The following is an 18,472-nucleotide window of genomic DNA, read 5'->3' on the forward strand; positions in this document are numbered from 1 at the left end:
AGAACACAAGCAATACCAGTCAAAACAGTTCTTCTTTCCACATGCTGGTCGATAGAGCTCTGCTCAATTTCAGAGTTGCACCTGCCATTTTGTGTCTTGCCTTTGCCATTTGGTGGACGTTTTCCATGGAGGATTCCTCTGCTTGCAGCTCAGCTGCACATAATTTCCATGTAAAAAGCAGATGAATAAATTTGCTTTGCTTAGCAATCCCAAGCATGTGTCATCTTTCCTCTTTTTTTGTTTTGAGAGGAATGTCTGTGAAGCTACAATGACAAAAATATTGTAGCTTCCCTAATCATGATTTTGTAACTTTGCAGATATTCCCCTCAAAACAAAAAAAGGGGGAAATGACACATGCATGGGATTGCTAGGCAAAACAAGCTTTATTCATCTACTGTTTACATGTAAATCCCACACAGATGAGCTGCAAGCCCAGGAAACTTCTGTGAGGAATCACCCAGAGAATCTCTGCAGCAGCACACAGAATGGCAGGCCCAGCTCTGAAACTGACCAGACCTCTATTGGCCAGCAGGCAGGGAAAAAGTAGTGTTTCGGCTGACAATACTTGTGTTCTCCATGTTGTGAGAAATGGATCTTTTTAAAATGTCTGCAAAATGTTTTAGTGGCGTAGGAGGTTAGGAGCTCGTGTATCTAATCTGGAGGAACCGGGTTTGATTCCCAGCTCTGCCACTTGAGTTGTGGAGGCTTATCTGGGGAATTCAGATTAGCCTGTACACTCCCACACATGCCAGCTGGGTGACCTTGGGCTAGTCACAGCTTCTCGGAGCTCTCTCAGCCCCACCTACCTCACAGGGTGTTTGTTGTGAGGGGGAAAGGGCAAGGAGATTGTAAGCCCCTTTGAGTCTCCTGCAGGAGAGAAAGGGGGGATATAAATCCAAACTCTTCTTCTTCTGCTGCTGTATGGAAAGGACCTACCTGAGAAGACATGAGTCACTAGAAAAAACAATAATGCTAGGAAAAGCTGAAGGCAGCAAGAAAAGAGGAAGGCACAACATGAGACAGATTGACTCTATAAAAGAAGTCATGGCCCTCAGTTTGCAAGACTTGAGCATGGCTGTTGACAATAGGACATTTTGGAGGACATTGATTCATAAGGTCACCATGAGTCAGAAGTGACTTAACAGCACTTAACACGCACACAAACTTTTGTACTCACCTTATCAGGTGTGACGCAGACAGTGAGAGATATATAGAAGGGAAATTTTTGAATGTGTTAAATGTGTGGTGGAGTCTCCTTCGTGGAGGTTTTTTAAACAGAGGCTAGATCTGTCAGGAGTGCTTTGATTGTGTATTCATTCATGGCAAGGGGTTGGACTTGATTACTCTATGCAGGATGAGCCTATAAAGCAGTGATAGCAACACTTTTCGAGACCGAGTGCCCAAACTGCAACCCAAAACCCACTTATTTATCGCAAAGTGCCAACACGGCAATTTAACCCGAATACTGAGATTTTCGTTTAGAAAAAAACGTTTGGCTCTGAGGTGTGCGTTACTCAGGAGTAAGCTTGGAGGTCGTCGGTGGCTTTGCTTTGAAGCAACCGTGCAACTCTTACAATGGTTGAATCATGATCCTAGGAGGGTTTACTCAGAAGCAAGCCCCATTGCCAGTGACTGAGCTTACTCCCAGGTAAAGGATCATGCTCTAGTTCTTCGTGTGAAAATCAGTGGGGTTTAACAGTGCTTAACAGGGTTACCTACACCCAAAACTAGGTCTTAGGTTTAATGCTAATAATTGAGCCCAGCGGCCCAGGCCAGCCTAGATGTGTGTGTGGAGGGGGCACTCTGCGCATGTCCACAGAGAGGGCTCTGAGTGCCACCTCTGGCACCCGTGCCATAGGTTCGCCACTACTGCTCTAAAGCATCTCTGACCAGCGTTTGTCCAGCCACTGTTTCAAGACTGCCAGTGAGGGGGAGCTCATCGCCTCCCTAGGCAGACAATTTCCCCATCTCAGTTCTTTATTCGGCTTCGTTGTGTGTTGGATCATAGCTGAGCTGAAGTATACAACGGCTTCAAGTGGAAAGAGAGTGTGACTTCAGGAATTGCCTACTATGGCTTTTTTTTCTAATGTGCACTTAATTTAGGCTGAGGAAGTGCCCATTTCTGGTGACAAAGAGTCAGCTGAGCTTTCTGTAGCTTCCTAAGGGATTTGCATAAAAGTTAAGAGTATAAGAGGAAAGTCTGAATAGAACCAGCAGCCCTGGAGAAAATGCAAAAGCGAGGCTCTTGCAAGGATTTCCCTTTGCTGTAAATTAAATTAAAAAGTGGTCACAAGAAGCTTTTGCTTTAGTTTGCTTATTAAAACCAATATATATCCTTGATTTCTCAGTAGCTCTTCAGGGAAGGGATGAAAAATCCCAGCATGACATATCTTCTTTTTCTTCTTCTCCTCTTCCTTTCTTGCTAATAAAATAATATCAAAACAGAAAAAAATGTTTTATTTATATCCCTCCTTTCTCTCCAATGGGGACCCAAGGCAACATACATCATTCTCATCTTTCTACTTTATCCTCACCATAGCCCTGTGAGGTAGGCCAGACTGAGGGTGAGTGGCCGGAGGTCACCCAGCAAACTTTCGTGGCAGAATGGGGATTCAAACTTGTGTTTCACAGATCCTAGTCGAACACCCTAACCACTGCACTGCATTAGCTTTCCAATGCTCTTTGGCACATTTTTTCATAGGATTATATTACTACACAACTGTGAAGAACCTCAGAAACAGTTCACAGGTCTTCAAACACCACAGTGGTCCTTCATAAGGTCCTTCAATACATACTGCAAATTAATATACTAGCAAAACAGATATTTGGCTGAAGTATTGTGTTCTGGACAATAGGGGACCAATCTGTGGGACAATGGCCGCCTCTTTCTCCTACACTTTGCAGTTCCCCACATCAGAAGCTGAGCCATGCAATCAGGGCTGGAGCGAGGGGAAACTGTGCTTAGGGCACACATACGCCCTGGGCCCCTGCCACACCCTTGCCTGCCCCGGAACATTCCCACCACACCCTGGAACGCCCCCGCCACACCCACGCACCAGCGCATGTCCGGTGCGTCGTGCACCCCCCCCAGGCGCTACCCCACTGCATCCAATCAGCTGCGAGTTAGCATCTGATTTCCCCCCAAACACACACACAATTTCATAGGTCACAGCAACAGTGGGACCCAACAAAGTTTCCACAGAAAGTGGGGATAAGCTGCCTCGCTGTTGATTGGGGCAATAATCAGGAGTTACCTTCAGATCCTCTGCTGCAACTAGTCTGGGCCAAATGACAGAAACAAGTTGTAAACACTAGGGGTATAAACCAATTTTTCCAGTATTTTTCCGGTTCAGGTTTAAAAGACCTGGAAATTTTCTCAGATATTCTTTGGGGGGGAATTTTGAAAAATGTTGAGTTTTATTGAACCTGATCCTGAAAAAAAACCCTGGGAAATCCAAAGTCCACATGAGTCCCAGAGGCAACAGGGTCTCAAAGACAGCTGAGACCAGCATTCAGGTCTGTACTGCTGCCTCCAAGACCCATGTGGGGCTTAGAGGTAGCACTGGAAAGCACAGCCAACCCTAGAATCCAGCTGTGTGCTGCCACCTTTCCACACATGGCTAAAATAATCAAGATTTTCATGGGAGGGTGCTGTCATCATCAGTGTCATCATTGGTAGCATAAGAACATAAGAACATAAGAACAAGCCAGCTGGATCAGACCAGAGTCCCTCTAGTCCAGCTCTCTGCTACTTGCAGTGGTCCACCAGGTGCCTTGGGAAGCTCACATGCAGGATGTGAAAGCAATGGCCTTCTGCGGCTGTTGCTCCCGATAACCTGGTCTGCGAAGGCATTTGCAATCTCAGATCAAAGAGGATCAAGATTGGTAGCCATAAATCGACTTCTCCTCCATAAATCTGTCCAAGCCCCTTTTAAAGCTATCCAGGTTAGTGGCCATCACCACCTCCTGTGGCAGCATATTCCAAACACCAATCACACATTGCATGAAGAAGTCTTTCCTTTTATTAGTCCTAATTCTTCCCCCCAGCATTTTCAATGAATGTTCCCTGATTCTAGTATTGTGAGAAAGAGAGAAAAATTTCTCTCTGTCAACATTTTCTACCCCATGCATAATTTTATAGATTTCAATCATATCCCCCCTCAGACGTCTCCTCTCCAAACTAAAGAGTCCCAAACGCTGCAGCCTCTCCTCATAGGGAAGGTGCTCCAGTCCCTCAATCATCCTTGTTGCCCTTCTCTGCACTTTTTCTATCTCCTCAATATCCTTTTGAGATGCGGCGACCAGAACTGGACACAGTACTCCAAGCATCAATATACAATATACATAGAACACTGTAATGTTGTAATGATAGTTCAAGCAGGCTGTTTGAATTCTCAGCACAGGTGACGTCTCTTCAGCTGCAAAGAAAAAGTGACATCAAAGCACTGGGGCAATGCTCGAACAACTATGTGAACTAAGTCTTTCAGTACTTCAAAAGGCATTGGTGTGGGGAGTGACAAGAGCACCACATTGTGGGTCCAATCAAAATTGGGCTCTCACAACACTTTAAAATGGGGACACCATCTTCATGGCAGCCCGAAAGATGCTGTCATGTCTACTTTGGCCCTGAGTCTCACTGGGCAATGATGAAGCCTGTGTCCAGTTGCCTATTTGCATATGGTGCTTGGAGATTTTCCAGGCTGTGGAGATAAGAGTTCTTCTAGAGAAAATGGCAGCTTTGGGGAGTGAATTCTATGGCATTACTCCCTAAACCCAGCCATCCCAAGGTTCCACTTCCACCCCCAGATCTCCAGGAATCTATCAACCTGGAGATGGCAACCTGAGGCCCACAGCCCTGACTCGCACCTTGGTAGAACTGAAAATTAATGGGATATTGTGCCACTGAATCCTGTGACACATCCACAGGGTTTTTTAAAAGTAACGCAGCTTGGGAAGTAGTACATGAGATGAAATAACGCTGACCAAATGCACTACCTACCGACTTCACACTTCTTGGGGATGGGGTGAAGTCTTAAAGTTCTGTCATTTCAAGACTGGGAATGTGCAAGGAGAAAAGAAGAATCAGTGAATGTCTTTTGTGGCTCTCTTCCTTTTGAAAGTACTGAGGATTAGATAACTTCAGAGGCATTTAAGTCTATCTCATGTGGCAGTTCAAAAAACAGAGAGTGCAATCCATTTTGAGCAGCCCAACAAACCTCCTGCTGTTGATTTAAACTGAGATAATAACATCTTGCATGGAGTTTCTGGTGCCTTTGTAGTTTATCCTCTCAGGATTAGTTTTATACCAGGGGAAATCTAGGTGGTCTCCTAGGTCAACCATTCATAAATATTTCTGCTAGAGAAATAGATGGAAGGGACTGGCTGCACATAATTCTGCTGCTCATAAGAGCAAAACCAAAGAGACCAAGTGTACCATTTGGAACGTGCGGGAGGACTCTGTACATGTAAGGAAGCCAGTGAGCTTTGGGTTGAGATACTGGTGCCTTCAAGGTGTTGCTGGATTCACTGAGGGTCATTGTGGGAATGATGCCAGTCAAAAAATGGGACTGGTTGAGAGATCAAGACTTGATTCCTTTGCGATCAATCAATTCTGCTTGTGGTCGTTATATATGTGATGATGAGCCAGTTATACAAACAGGTCCGCACTTTGGGTTGCCAGCTCAGAGTTGAGAGATATCTAGAGATGCTGAGGGGTGGAACCTGAAGAGGGTGGAGTTTGGGTAGGGAGGGGCCTCAGCAGTGTAAGTCGCTATACAGCCCACCCCTCAAAGCAGCCCTTTTTTTCTGGGAGAGCAAATCTGTATAATCTGGAAATCAGTTGTAATTCCTGGAGATCAGTGAGCTATAATGTCATTCAGTCTATACCAGGGGTCTGCAACCTGCGGCTCTCCAGATGTTCACAGACTACAAATCCCATCAGCCCCTGCCAGCATGGCCAACTGGCCATGGCCAACTGGCCATGCTGGCAGGGGCTGATGGGATTTGTAGTCTATGAACATCTGGAGAGCCGCAGGTTGCAGACCCCTGGTCTATACCTTCCAAAGTGGCAATTTTCTCCAGGTGAACTGATCTCTGTCCCCTGGAGATCAGTTGTAATCCCAGGAGATCTCCAGCCACCCCCAGGAGGTTGGCAGCCCTATCAGCATGAAGTTCACACCATCCAGTTTGAATAAACACTCTTCATGAGGAGAGAGCACTGTTCCAAATGTAAAACCTACATGGTCCAAAAGGAAGTATTTCAGATTAAAATGTCCAAATCATGGGCAATGAAGAAATATTATTTCAAGAGTGTAAATAAAGGCAGTTTATTATTGAATTCAATCACAGAAAAACAAGAATCCAAAATTAACTTTGCAGACAACTGCCTTTCTCAGGGGTAGCCACTTATGTATGTACTTGATTCCCAAAATAGAAATTCCCTTCCCTGTTGGACCGTTTTATTTCATGGGCACTGTGGAGAATAAGAGGCAAACTCCCCAAAGCCTTGTCTGATATCAGATCTAAAGTGTAATTGCAAAAATGGAAAATAAATCTTTTTTTTCCAAATGATTTTTGATGGGTTTGAATTTCTAATCAGATATACATGCTTTAACTTCCTTAGAACATAAGAACTAGCCTGCTGGATCAGACCAGAGTCCATCTAGTCCAGCACTCTGCTACTCGCAGTGGTCCACCAGGTGCCTTTGGGAGCTCACATGCAGGAGGTGAAAGCAATGGCCTTCTGCTGCTGCTGCTCCTGAGCACCTGGTCTGCTAAGGCATTTGCAATCTGAGATCAAGGCGGATCAAGATTGGTAGCCATAGATCGACTTCTCCTCCATAAATCTGTCCAAACCCTTTTTAAAGGGTTTCTTTCAAAAAACAAAAAAAGCCAGAGAGTAAGAGTGGGGTTCAAATATTTTAACAACCGGTTGTTTACAAGCACCATTTTAATAACTGGTTCTGCCGAAATGGTGCGAACCGGCTGAATCCCACCACTGAATACATTGGCGATCCTCAGCTTCTTTGGCTCCTGGGGTAGTTTGTCCTCTCCACCTCTACTCTCTGCACCCCTGAATGAGGATTTTCCGTTGCAGTTGGCAATAGATGTTAAGGTCTTGTAGTCAAAGTACTACTATAATTATTGCATTTATTACTAGCAGCTGGTACCGCAGTTCTCAGAAATGAGGACTTGAATGAGTATCCATGCCCAGATATCTCCTGCATGCAAACAGATCAGCACTATCTACTCCTCTTTCACACACCAGATTTGCAACTAGAGTAAAAGATAGGCATGCCTTCCTCAGCATGTTATGATAATCATGAGTAAATGACTCACCGTGTGCTTTGAAAACCCAGCTGGCACACTCCCAGGAGAAATTTTTCAAGAGTCTGCAGATTGGCTTGTGAAAGTCAGGGTATTAATCTTCAAAGACAGCCATTCCTGATTAATTAGGGTGATGGAAAGATTGACAGCGAGCAAGATTTATGCTAGTTGTTACTCCTGCTCGTTTGGATTTCCTTTCATATTCCCTATATGCCAGCAGCGTGCCTTGGGCAAGAGGAGGGCTTCTTCAGGTCACACTCCACCCCTGAGATAGATGTCTGTTGATGTTGGGTTCCGCAGACTAGTTGTCTGGAGCCATCTATGGGTTCTTTGCTGTGGAGTAATCAGGGTTACCTTTAAGGAAGTAGATTTAAGAATCATCTGCATGGTCTACATTCATAAGTTGTTTTCTTTGGATCATGAGGTGCAGATGGACTTGGGATATTTTCAGGGCGTACCGCCCAGGGGGACAGATGGCGTCAAATGTTCCTGGGCTGCGACCATTTAGTCACATGGGGGGGGACACAAAATCACCCCTCACACCCTCCTCTTTTCCCTGGGTTCATACACTGACTTCAAGACCTGGTGCAAAAAAAAAAAGGTGTTTGGTTGTGGTGGGGGGGGGGGCACCCATGTTGGGGGTGGTGGTGCAGAAAAGTCAGATTTTCCCTAGATACACCTTGGGATATTTTCAGTCTCTCATTCGCATCTTGGGAAATATTACAAATATTTCCAAAATACTAGAACTTGGGAGCACCCAATGACATTACATATGTAAGGGCTGTCAAGTTGCGATGACCCCAGCAAAGGATTTTCAAGGCAAGCGAGAAGCAGAGCTGGTTTCCTTCCTTTGAAGAGTCTTCCCATCCAAGTACCAATTTTGCTTAGCTTCCAAGATTTGTCGAGATTGGGCTATACTATGGTGGAAACCAGTCATTGTATTACTGGTCCAACATATGTCCTTATATTCAAAGAGGTTGAAATGGGTTTATGGGTTATGATCCCAGTATAATTAACCCCTCCTTGAACAGTTTAGTCATTATCTATTCTGTTTAAGAGTAGTGCGTTCTGCCAGATAAATCAAATAGTTTGGTCACCTAATATCAAGGTCAAAGAAAATGATTGTGATTCACAGTGCAATTCTCCATAAAGTTACCCTTACCTGAGCTTATTGTTTTCAATGGACACAGAAAGGATTAAATCTGCTTAGGATAGCACTGTTATAAAGGCAATGAACTAGACTAGAATAATGAAACAACAGAACCCAAGCATCCTCTGGGTAGCATCATATCCCCCCCACCATGTGTACACTAAAAGGTACTTTTGTTTATCTAAACCTCAGAGCCTTCAAACATTTGGGAGGCCCCAAAGCCACTTCAAGGCATGAGCTTGTCCCATGCATGTCATAATTTTGTTTTTCAAAAATCAGAAATTTCCACCATCTGTTTGGTGGCTCGTGTTTTGCAGTCATCTGATCGCTGACACAACCATGCGGCTTGGTTTAATGAGGCTGCATAGTGAAGGCAGTAGTTCAAACATTTCAGCATAAGGGAAGCAAATAAAAAGCGGGGAGGGGTATAATATATAGACTCATTATACCATGAAACACAAGTGGAGGTTTGTGGTAGGGGGGAAATCCCTGATGTACTTAAATGTGGTTGGATCAAAGAGATGTTGGGCACTTTTTGGGTAAGATTTTATCCTCCAAACATTTATTGTGTCTCTTTCTCCACACTCTTTGCCATTGCAATTCAATATTTATCCATGCAAAGGGGCGTTGACCTAAAATCTGAGAACACGGATTGTTACTTTGGTTGTACTGTTATTATTAGTGCTGTTTGTTCAGTTTCCACATGGCTGGGTTTCTACCGTGGCGCTAATTACTAGATTTGGAACCCATTAGCTTTCCTTTTAACTCCCAAATCTTTGAATCCCTGTGGTAGATTTAGAATGAATTTTTCCCCTAACTATTTTTGGTGGAGAAAAAAAAAAGAACAAAGGGAATTTACTAGCAGGAATTGTAATATTAGCAACATTCATCAGCCTATGTTGCCGTTGACCTCAAATTGCAAGTATGTAGAAATAGATCTTTTGGCCAAAGATGGTAGCAAAAAGGCATACGTTTCCAGGACAAGCAATTAGTTTGTTTCCTTGATTTCTGCTCCTTTGGGCATGGTTCATACACTGTTTTGTGTTGCAGCTGGAACAAAATTTGGAGCAGTTTCATAGCTCTTCCCATCATCACAAATGCAATGCCCTCTGTGGGATTTAATTCATACATTCACTTGTCAGTCAACAAGTGTCTTCTTCATTGCAGCTCACACAGGCTGCCTGTACCAACGAGGGGACTGGTATATTCAGACATTTTTCAGAAGATTTTGCAAGACCATTGTATTTGCTTGGACTTTTAAAGAAGTATATGCTGCTAGCATACTTTTTTGATGGGACGGGGACATCTGGAGTTTTATGTGGCATATTCTAAATGGTGATGTGTTTAATTGGTTTGTAAACTGGCTCGAGCCAGGGAGAAAGGCAGGATATAAATATTTTAATAAATAAACAAGGCCTTAGTAATCAAGGGCCAAGCTGCTGATGGCATGCATCCAGGGGTGAACACGGTCTTAGTTACTGGCAGCTGAATATGTGATCTCACACCATGGAAAATCATTGTGCCACTGACAGTATGGAAGCTCTGCTGTGCGATAAGTAAAAACGAGGGATGGCTAGAGTAGCTAGAGTGGCAGTGGAGAAGGATTCAGGACAATTCAACCAGGCATAGCCTAGAGTTTATTTTAAAGCCTCCTCTGTGGCAGCAATCCCAGCCAAGAAGCAGTGACTTATTATGCATGCAGGACTCACCCTGTGGTTTTTTTCTTCGCAGTGGGTTTTTCCCATGGTTTTCAGTGTTAACCAGGGATTTTCCCACTGTGAAGCTTCCCCAGCCAAGCTACCCACCATTTCCCCTTACCTACCATTTATTTTGCTGCCTTTTTTCCCTCTCCCTCTCTTTTTAAAAGAACGCTCTTTGGGTGCTCTGCTGGCCAAGTGTGGGAGAAACTGCTGTTAGGTGGGGAAGGGAAGGTGGGGAAAGGTGGGGAAAGGTGGGAAGGGGTGAGGAAAGCTGCAGTGGGCTGAGCACACACAATAAATCTTTGCTTTTAAGGAAGAGAGTGGAAAAATTGTACTTAAAGACATTTTGGAAGTCACGGCTTCTCTGATCTGCCTCGTAGTAAGTTCTGGAGGGGAAAAATGTGTGTGCAACCAAGAATCTGCCCTGAATGGAATGTATACTCATCCCAAGGCAGACGGCAAATGGATAACAGGCCAATGTTTCTCTGCTTCCATTGTATTTTCATACTGTAAGTCTGATGATCTCTTTCAGGTGGTCAAGGTCCAGGGCTGCCAACCTCCAGGTGGGACCACGGGATCCCCTGGAACTACACCTCAACTCCAGACTTCAGATATCAGTTCCCTTGGATAAGCTTCTAAGGGTGGACTCTATGACTATCAGCTCCACTGAGATTCCTGTCCTCCCCAGGCTTCATCCCCAAATCTCCAGGAGATTCCTAACCTGGATCTGGTAACCCTACCCTCCATCCCCTTCTGGGGTCCAAGGGACACTTGACAACTCTTGGTCTATTGGGATCTGACCAACAGGAAGAGGTGGGCTGCTCAGTGTACTCTAATTAGCACTCATGGGTTCAGATGTTGCTAGGGTACCAGCTTGTCCAGTTGTTCAGTCTGAGGCTGTAGAGAGACCCCTAGGATGTCAGAGGCTTAACTCCAGTTTGTGTGATCCTTAACTATCCTGGTTGCTAAAATCTCCTGGGCTGGGAGGCTGACTATCTGGGTCCAGGAGACATTATATGGTCCAAGAGAGAGAGAGAGAGAGAGAGAGAGAGAGAGAGAGAGAGAGAGAGAGAGAGAGAGAGAGAGAGGTTGCCTGTGCCTTAAAACAGGTGTTAGTGTGCCCACTCTTAAATAAACTTACTCTGGGCAGAGGAGTTTTAAATAACTGTTGTCCAGTCAGAAAGATAATATTTATTTGCACTTCCACTAAAGGAGGAGGTTTGTAGTTCACGGCTCTGCTAGACTCAGGTTTCCTGTTGGACAAGCAGGTGGCAGCCATGACCAGAGATGCCTTTCACTAGCTTTTGACTTTCCTGAGGAAAAAAATATCTTGCTACTAATGTATTGTTGAAGGCTTTCACAGCCGGATTCAACTGATTGTTGTGGGTTTTCTGGGCTGTGTGGCCATGGCCTGGTACTAAGATTGAGCAATACCAAAAACATTCAGTAAAATTCGGATTTGGCTTTATTCGGCTTTGGATTCGGATTTGGCTTTATTTATAAAATTAGCTGTATACTCGAATAAGCTGAATGCCATATTCGGTATACACAAATATATTCAGATATCCCAAATAATTCGGGTCTGTCTTTTTTTAGTTTTTAAGGTTTTTGGTCTGTAGGGGGCTCATTTTTCAGGCCAGCAGCACCAAAATTGCAGGATATCTTCAGGAGATCCTCCTGATGGTAACATCCAGGTTTTGTGAAGTCTGGTTCAGGGGGTCCAATTTTATGGACCCCCAAAAGGGGTGCCCCATCCCTCATTGTTTCCAATGGGAGCTAAAAGGAGATGGGGGCTACCCTTTTGAGGGTCCATAGAACTCCCTAAAGCAAGCTTTACCAAACGTGGGTGGTATCATCAGGAGAGTCTCCTGAAGATAACCTGCAATTTTGGTGCCACTAGCTTAAAATTGCATCTCTGACAGGCACCCCAAGATAAATATTGGGGGGGGGGGATTTTCTGCAAGGTGGCACCTTTAGTTTTTCTCTTTCTTTACACATTACTTAAAGGGCATTCAAGCGGCTAGCTGCTTGCACTCCCTTTACTTAGGCTCATTCCGCACTTGCAGAATAATGCACTTTCAAACTGCTTTCAGTGCTCTTTAAAGCTGTGCGGAATAGCAAAATCCACTTGCAAACAGTTGTGAAAGTGGTTTGAAAACGCATTTTTTTGCGTGTGCGGAACGGGCCATAATGTTTAAAGAAAGAGAAAAACAAACTAAAAAATCCACCACCATCTCATTTGACAGCATTCAGGGATTGTGCTGGGCTGTTTAGGAGAGTCCAAAGCAGACCATTACTCAGTCAGCATCGCTGGGAAAGGTGTGTGTGTGTGTGGGGGGGAACAGGACAGAAAGACTTGCTTTCTGTCCCATCCCCCACCCCACCCCGCACCCTTCTCAGTGTTGCTGACAGAGTATTGGGTTGCTTGGACTCTCTAAACAGCCTATCACTCATTCAGCATCACTGGGAAGGGTGCGGGGTGAATGCAAACAGGACAGAAAGACAGAGCACCCTTCTCAGCATTGCTGACAGAGTGTTGGGCTGCTTGGACTCTCTAAACAGCCCAGCACTCAATCAGCATTGCTGAGAAGAGTGCAGGGGGTGGGTGGGAAATGGGACTAAAAGATCCTTCCCCTTCTCCCGGGAATTGTCTGCATTCGGGAGTCCCTTTAAATGATCCCCTCCTGCAATCCCTTCCCTGGGGAGGGGAGGGTGGATTCTTTAGTTTGTTCTGTCTTTACAAAAAAAAGAGTCAACCCTCCTTTCCCCAGGAATCTGCTGCATGGGATCGTTTAAATGATCCTCGAATGCTGCCAAATCTTGAATGTCAACAAGCTGGTCCGAATACTTTGTATTCAGATTGGCTTGTATTTGGGGCCTTTGTATCCAGGCTGAATGTGGCCTGAATATGCCCGAATCAGACCCAATTCAGGCATATTTGGTGATTTGGGCTACTCGAACCGCTAAGCCTGTGGTATATGTACTACTGTGGTACATGACCTAGCAGCATTAAGATTAGATTACTGCAATTTGGTGTACATGAGACTGCCACTTGAAGAGTGTCTAGAAGCTACCACTGATATGGAATGTTGCAGCCAGAATGCTGATTGAAGTGGGTTGTAGCAACCACATCACTTCAGTTTTGATCTACCTACACTGCTTCTGAGGCCAATTCAAGGTTCTGGTACAGATAAAGAGAGCTGGTATGGACAAAAAGTGCGAAAAAACCCCTATTTGGTTTGGGAGCAACACACTTTTAGCACTGCCTACTCCTATATGAACCTACTCAACCTCAGAAATCATCTTTAGGGGACATTTAGGGTACCACTGCTGTCTTAGCCTCAGTGTGTGGCAACCAGAGAATTCTTAGTCATGGCACCAAAATTATGGAATTCCCTTCCAAGGAAGATTTGTCAGTACCCTTCTATCATCAGTCTTCATCAGTTTGGTGTTCCCTCATTTGACTTCTGTCCTAGTTATATGTTTTATTTATTTGTTTGTAAATTATACACACTACAGATGTCTAACAATTATAAACAGTTAAATGCAACACAGATAGATGAGTGGAAAACTTTTTTTAAAGGTTTGGACTGTTTGTCTCCTTGGAAACTCTATGTTGGGTGGAAAGGCAGCATAGGATGTTTTAAATAACTGAATTTAAATAAATAATCAAGGGAGGCATGAACCAGCCCATAAAATTATCTTTAATTATATGATATGAGGGTAAGATAGTAACCATCGTGCTCCATGCTGTCAGGCTATGCATAAAAACATAAGATTCTGGCAAAGACAGGAGGAAAATGGAATTAGTCACACATAATGTATTTATGATTTTTTTTTTTTACAGAATGCAACTGAAGAATAACAGCATCATATTAAACAGCAGGGCACACCTTGGATTGGGACTATGTTTGCACAGAACAGGGTTTCTCACTATTTGATCAATAATAGTCTCCCATCCATCCCCATCTGTTACTACCCAAGTTGAGAAAAAAGGACTATATTTCACCTTTCTTTTCTCTTGCTAATAGTTGTCAGAGATGAGGGAATTTCTACTATGAAAAAACATGGGATAAATGGGCTAACACCCCCCCCCCCAACACAGTGTATCCCCCCCCAAACACAGGGCCTTTCCCCACTTACCTTAAGCCCCGCGCTACTTGAGGAGAGTAGCGCGGGGTCCCCTGGGACTCCCCACGAGAGGGGCGGCGACAGCGCAGCCGCCCTGACGCTGCCGCTGTCGTGCCCCCTCAGCGCGGGGCATCCCTGGTCTCTTCCAAAGGGCGCCTTTTGATGACCCCGCGCAGAGCGTGGTGTCGTGGGGACGCCCGGGCACGCGCCAGGGATGCCGCGCACTGGGAATTGTGCGCAGCGACTGCGGCCGAGGGAAAAGTGGGGAAAGGCCCACAGTGAGCCCCTGTGGTATAGCAGTTAAGAGCGATGGACTCTAATCTGGAGAACCAGGTTTGATTCCCCACTCATCCATATGAGTGGCAGACTCTAATCTGGAGAGCCAGGTTTGATTCTCCAGTCTTCACATGAAGGCTGCTGGGTGACCTTGGACCAGTCACAGTTCTCTCAAAACTCTTTCAGCCCCACCTACCTCACAAGGTATCTGCTGTGGAGAGAGGAAGTGATGGAGTTTGAAACTGCTTTGAGACTTCTTACTGTTGAGAAAGCAGGGTATAAATCCCAATTCTTCTTCCATTCCCAATCAGATCTTCAAAATAGATCAGGAAAGCCCATCATTGATATTCCACATATAGCTTGATCCTCAAAAGTCCATATATATATATGGAATTATATATATATAATTTGTGAAATGGACCATAGGCCAGAAATAATGCCAGGTACCATGTCACCAGACAAGTGCCATATGAGCAACTATTCACCAGAGATTTGTGCAGTAGCTCTTCTTTGCAAGATATATATTAAAATCAACAAGAAATAAGTGGAGTTTACACACACTCTCAAACATGTGTCATTTTTAGATATAGCCGGGATGGTAGAATGCCTTCTGAACTATATCACCTGCCAATAAAATGTAAATTGATGGAACATGGCATTGTGCGCAAACAAAGCTCAGGATTAAGCAGCCTTATGAAACATTCATCAATACCCCTGGAGTGCAAAGAGAAATTGGCATCCAATTTTCTTCTGTAGTGTGGAGTTGAAGTTCTTCCCCGAGATGAAGACATTAATATTTTGATAGCAAAAGGTCATTTTTCAACAGCATCCACAGATCGCTGGTAAAAGATAATGCTTCCCTGGTGAACTTGCCTCCTGTCCTATATCTGGCGCATACTAATGAAGCTCGAAGCAAACTGGTTTTGCACTTCACAAAAGAAACAAACCAACAGAGTACAGATGGAATGAGTTTACAGACAGTGGAAACACCAGTGCTTTCATAAGGGTTAAGGAGAAGAAGTATTTGGATTTGTATGCTGCTTTTCTCAACAGAAAGGACCAACACAGCAGCTTACAAACTGCTTTCCTTCTTCTCCCCACAACAGACACCTCATGAGGTATTTGTTCCTTAGAGAGATCTGAAGAAACCGTGGCTATTTTGAAGAAGGGGAAGAGCAAAAAGAAGAGTTGGTTTCTATACCCCATTCGTCTCTATCTTTAAGGAGTCTTAAAGCAGCTGACAAGTACTTTCCCTTCCCATCCCTACAATAAGCACCTTGTGAGGTAAGTGGGGCTGAAAGAGTTCTGAGAGAACTGTGACTAGCCCAAGGTCATCCAGCACATTTCATGTGGAGGACTGAGGAAAGCAAACCTAGTTTTCTGCCGCTCCCAACCACTACAATCGTTATTTGACAATAGTTACGGTTACAACTATTGCTAGTAAGATGCTTGCTAAATGGTGCTATGTTTTTTGTTTCAATCTGCAGTGTTGTTATTGTGTGACCTTGAAAATTTCAATCAAGCAAATAAGTGGGGAAGTAGAAGCAGAGGCTTATTCTACCAGATCTCAGAGGAGCCCTGAACTCTGCCTTGAGAGACCACCTTTCTCTACTGCTGTTTCTGAAAAGGATGAATTCGTGGTGCTGTCCCCAGATGAAAGACAACTCATTTGCAATGTAACAGTCTATTACTCTCCTGTGCCTTTCTGCTTTCTCATGGCAATTTTCCTGCCTGTGCTTTATAGGTCAAAAAATTGCAGGGGGAGGCCAGGAGCAAAGGAGATGCTTGCAGTGTTTTTACAAAAACCTCTTGACTCGCGTTGTTAGCCATGCAGACATTCTTTTAGACCTGGCAGTGCCTTTCCTAACCTGAGGAATATGTTCTATTCTGGGCTTCAGTACTGTGTTTATAAATATCATCCAAGCATCTAGGGATTTGACTGTCTTGTGTTTCCCTTTCAGCTTCCTCTTAACTACTCCATGTTTGTAAAAGTTCCTTCTTTTGAAATCAAATGTTACATTTTTGGGCTTTAGGGCTTATTTTTCATTGAAGAAGAGGAAGAGTTGTATTTATATCTCCCCTTTCTCTCCTATAGGAGACTCAAGGGGGCTTACAAACTCCTTTCCCTTCCCCCCTCACAACAAACACCCTGTGAGGTGGGTGGGGCTGAGAGAGCTCCGAAGAACTGTGACTAGCTCAAGGTCACCCATCTGGCATGTGTTTGAGTGTACAGTCTAATCTGAATTCCCCAGGTAAGCCTCCACAGCTCAGGCGGCAGAGCGGGGAATCAAACCTGGTTCCTCCAGATTAGAGTGCACCTGCTCTTAACCACTACGCCACATGAATGCTGAATGCACTAGTATTGTGGTCATTGATCTCAGCTGGTACAGTAACCTCTTCATCTCTCTTCAGGTTTTGAGGCCTGCTCAGAACCAAGTCCAGATTCACCACCCCTCTGATTGGCTCTGAGACCAACTGTTTCAAGGCATCGTCTTAGTCTGGAAAATAATGATAGCAATTTACTCATCACCACTGCATAATGAACACACAATGCCAAACTAGATGTTCAGGTTACCTTCAGGAAATGGCTTTTTAAAAAGTTAAGTAGAGTTCATCTGGATTCAGAATGCTGCTACAAGAAGAAGAGCTTCTGCCTTTTTCCACAAACCATTTTCTGGTGCAACAAAAATGCAATACAGATTGGAGAGAAAGTAGGAGCCCTCCTTCCCTCTCTAGGTTGTGTTCCAAGTCCCAATTGGTTCTCCTTTATTTTTTAAAAGTCATTTTCTTCAGCTTTCATGTAACTGCAGAGAACCCAAACCAACTCTTTTAAAAAACACACCAATGTCTGCTTTGGCTCTCATCCTGGATTAGTGAGAGCCAGTGTGATGTAGTCATATAGCAGTTAAGAGCAGGGGCTCGAATCTGGAGAACCAGGTTTGATCTCACATGTAAGTTTGCTGTCAAGTCATAACGGCTTATGCTGACCCCATATGGTTTTCAAGGCAAGAGATGTTCACAGGTGATTTGCCATTGACTGCCTCTCGTGGACTGAGAGAGGTCAGAGAGAACTGTGACTGGCCCTAGGTCGCCCAGCAGGTGTCGTGTGGAAGAACCAAACCCAGTCTGCGGCTGTTAACCACTATGTCATGCTAGCTGATATAGAAGCTTCCTTAATGGACTTCTGTCTTTCATGTAGATATTGATGGTGCAGCTGGTTGCATCAGCATTGTCAGAATAAATGAGCCTGCGCTGTCACCATTTATATCATGGCACTTTACATAACATTATGTGAGTGGTAATTATGAAAGGCACTATGAAGAATGTTGCAAGAGTTGATGCTCATCTGTCTTTTGATGGGTCCCAGTCTTGAATGGCAGATCTCGTAATTCACTTGGGTAGCAAGAGAGTTTTTTCCCCTTCATCATGAAGTAAACCATCCAGTTTGCTCAGCTGAAGTGCCAAAGTTTATTTATACACTGCCACAAATGAGCACTCAGATCGTAGGGAAGACTGCAACACGTTCCACTCTGCACACAAAGCAAGCTAAGACTCAAAACGAGAAGATCATTCAGATTTCAGCTCGGCATTTTGAACACACTCACCATGCCAAAATTTAGAGGCAACACAATATACATAGGCATTCTCACCCAGGCGTCTCTACTGTCAGCAAAGAAGAAGAAGGAGAAGGAGAAGAGGTGTTTGCATTTATACCCCTAACCCCACCTTCCTCTCCTGTAAGAAGACTCAAGGTGGTTTACAAGCTTCTTTCCCTTCCTCTCCCCACAACAGACACCTTGTGAGGTAGATGGGGCTGAGAGAGGGCTGAGAGAACTGTGACTAGCCCAAGGTCACCCAGCAGGCTTCTTGTGTAGGAATGGGAAATCAA

The sequence above is a fragment of the Sphaerodactylus townsendi genome, linkage group LG11, assembly GCF_021028975.2.
Source record: "Sphaerodactylus townsendi isolate TG3544 linkage group LG11, MPM_Stown_v2.3, whole genome shotgun sequence".
Classification (NCBI taxonomy): domain Eukaryota; kingdom Metazoa; phylum Chordata; class Lepidosauria; order Squamata; family Sphaerodactylidae; genus Sphaerodactylus; species Sphaerodactylus townsendi.